Source organism: Gloeophyllum trabeum, assembly GCF_000344685.1.
Source record: "Gloeophyllum trabeum ATCC 11539 unplaced genomic scaffold GLOTRscaffold_00001, whole genome shotgun sequence".
NCBI classification, from domain to species: Eukaryota; Fungi; Basidiomycota; class Agaricomycetes; order Gloeophyllales; family Gloeophyllaceae; genus Gloeophyllum; species Gloeophyllum trabeum.
In genome coordinates, this window is record NW_006920410.1 from 1,757,786 (window position 1) to 1,761,476 (window position 3,691).

Consider the following 3,691-nt stretch of genomic DNA (forward strand, 5'->3'; position numbering starts at 1 on the left):
GTGCAGCGGAACAAGCGATACTGGCAGGAGAGGCTCCGCCATCGCAGGGCGGTTTAAATAAGAAAGGCGCGATCTCTGGCTTGGCCTTGGCGCTGGGCAGACCAAGACGGGCACCCCGGACACTGTCCGCGTTTATCAACGCTGCCCTGCGCTCTCCCGTCCGCTCGCATCTCCTCCCGAAATTCGACCGCTCTTACTCTTGATGCTGCATTATTTATGGAACTCTCTCATTGCCCTGAGTATTCGCCGTATGCTGCTGGCCAGAAATACCACGACGCAGATACATCGTCTGCGCAGCAATGACTGCGCCCCGACGGCACTTGGGCTGCCGCGGGACAAGCCCGACAAGTACAGCTTCCGAAAGCAGGCTTGGACTGGTGCATCCGGGGTCTTGCAGGGCCTTGCAGTGCTGCCAAGCCTTGCCTGGACTTGGCTCTCAAAATGCCAAGCTGCTCGATTGCTGCTCGAACGGGACCTTTACCGTTACGTAATTTCTGTGGTTCTCCCGCGATGATCTCAGGAATCTGCATTCCTCTCGAATGAAAGAAATGATTTTGCTGCAGAATCACAACTAAACGCATATCATTTGAAGCGTACATGCCCAGCGTTGAGCTAGCTTGGATATCTGGCTGTTATTGCTACGACTGCTGCAAAGCAGCTGTGATACGATAGCCAGCGGCGTGCTGCACTGCGGAGCCGTATGATCACCGGGCCTCGTTGGTTTCTTCTTGGCGTATGTGATTGGGCAATGCTGCCAAGTATGCAAGTTCGCAAGTTCGGCTTTCCGCAGGTGCTCTGCTCTAGTGCGAGCGTGCGTCTTATCATCAGCCTCTTGACCGTGCTACGCCGGAAGACTCAGCATACACAGTAGAAGCCCAGTTCGGGTGTCATGGAGAGATCTTGCCACGATGCTGAGAGATTCAAGACTAAATAAAGAAATCCTATACGAGCTTACCGGCGCCCAAAGCGCCTTGATTGTTATGTGAGAGTCGCCTCGCGCTCGTCCAGTTTGTAATACCTTCTGCGGACCAGATATGAACTTCGGCCGGCCGCATTTACATAACCGTACGGAATAACATGTAGCCTATCCAGCGAATATGACGGCGCCGGGCGGAGGGTTACTCGCAACTTGGAATCATGGCGTGGGCTGTATAATAATACAGGGGAGCCACACAATGGCGGAGGAATCATCATTCACGAGGAAAATTAGAGTATCAAGGAACCCCATTTTCTATCTAGACAATCGCCCTCTCTCGGCCATCAGGCCGCTCGGACGTTTCGTAAATTCTGTAGAGTGCTTGAGGTTACGGGATTCTGCCAACGCCGTTGCTCCGCACCCGCTTCTATGTTAGGAGGTGGCAGGTCCCATTGCCACCTGCTACACTGCAGCTTAAACTCGCATAAGCTAGATGTACCGTTACAGACAAGTCCCACCGGCCAGGAGATCTGTATGTTCTTCTGTCTCCGCCATATGGTACAATTCAATGGAAGCCGGCGTGCTCGCCTCTGCTGAAAGTTCCGTACTTCGTCGGCTGTTAACATGACGTCGGAATTCTGCACTGAATACATTCAACGGGTTCAATTTGAGGAGTTCTGTGAAGGGGGATAATATCCACCGAAAGGATCAATACGGACAGAGCGCAAGGATCCTCAACACACCGGATGACCATATTATCCGAGACACCCAGGTAGGTGCAATGGGTGGACCCCCCCTGGCTGCGGCTCTGATGAGCGAAGCTAGAGGGGCCGCCCGTTACATACGGAAGACTCACGCCGACAGCAAGACGTTCACCGGTGGAGCAGACTGCAGCATCTTCCTCCCCGGGCTCCAGCGGACGAGAAGAGAAGAGCTTGTACGCCAATGCCGTCGCGACATGTGATAGATGTGATATCGTGGTAGTTCCTGGTCTTATTCTATTACAGTGTCAGAGCCCTCCAGCCGCGGGGTCAGAGCTGATAGGAGTGAAAAGGGGAAATAAACTCACCGCTAGAATAATTCACAAGCGGTCTATCTCTATTCAGATGCTTTCATGCGTTTAGATGGCGTAATTCATATGGCACGGACCAGATAACCCGCCATGGTGTAATAGAATGTCCGAATCGACGGGAAGGAACACTGCGAGGTAGAGCCTGGCGTCGATAATTATAGTGCACATCGGCTGGAGTCAGGCAATTCCCATGTACGATCAGGAAACTGAATGCCCCACCTGGAATACAGTGAAGTAGGGGTACAAAATATCCCACGTCAAACGAACCTAGCCAATGCGACATAACGCATCTCTGAGTGCGCCCTTCCCTGGATCCACAAGAAGCGGCGCCGGTTGGACGAAGCCATAACTCATGATGGCTATCGGATAGCCAGAGACATGGGCCTTCACAGAATCAGAAAACAATGGCATATAGGGAGAGCTAGGTATTGTCAAATGCAGCACTAGTACCGTTGGACGGGTAACCTGTAAATTCGCAGACGCCGTGTCATGCGGCCCGCGCGGTAGGCCGCATAATCCGAGCTCGTCTGTAACAGGTGAGAGCTGTGCAATAGGGGAATGATCACTTTCGACCATCCCGCCTCGCGGATACGATGCTATGCACGCAGGCGTAGCACTGCTCGTTTTGGCAGCACTGCCGTGCTTGGCGAAGAACGCGTATAGCCAAGGGCAAGACGTGCCCAGCATCTTCGCGTCCCGACGCTGCGGGCCCGGACGCTTTTCGAACTACTGGGGGGCGTTACGACACTCGAGCGCGAAGAAAGGCCGGACTCTTAAATCGGCGCGTCCACTCTGTCCTGAGAATATTCGTTTCTTTCTTCACCGGGCGACGGATGCCCTTGTCCGCTGCACCGAACTGATGGACTCGCACGCAATCGACGTAAAGCGCACGATCAACGGACGTGCAAGCTTGTATGAATAGATCCGTTCCTACCTTTCTTTCGAGAGAAGATTCCTGGAGCAGACTGTATATAACAGAAATGCGTACTAATAAAAGAACCAGTTATTCTTTCCCTACATGCTTCCTTTGATGAGCACGAAAAACTCACCGATGAAGGATCATCAAGAAGCAGCGATTTCTAACCGTGGTGATTCTAGAGACAAATCAAATCGCTCCAGGACTCGGGAATGCAAGGACTAGTCGCTGATGACGAACCGCTACCTGTAAGAGACTACACCACTGATATTGACGATATCTGCATCTTTCACTTATTCCGCTGGCTTTACGCTTTTCATGCCTTATTAGGCAGGTGGGGCTCGGCGGTTCCCGGGTATTCCCACGCCTCGCGCGACGCGTCGACGCGTCGCCTGTCCCGCTCGTTCCCCGGCGGCTGCACCTCCCCGGGGGTGTTTTTGCTCTCCTGCAGTAGATAGAAGTTGATGTATATTACCAAAATGCGTGTAACTATGGATAATGTACTCAAAAAGTCGCTCTATGTAGTCCGTTTAGCCCCCAAGAGCCGGGGAGGCCTGCTGCAAGCGGAAAAGCACTCATATTTACCGCATAAGTGCTCGAAAGCGCGGCATAAACAGCGTAAAGCATTTATTTCGGTGGATTTACGCCGATTTACATGATTTACGGCCACGTGATGCATGGATTTACGGGCACGTCACGCCCTCCGTACAATCACATCAAGCCGCCGCCGCTTCGCGCGGCGTTCCCGAGCGCTTCTCCCCATCAAACCCCGAGAGCTTTGGCGCCC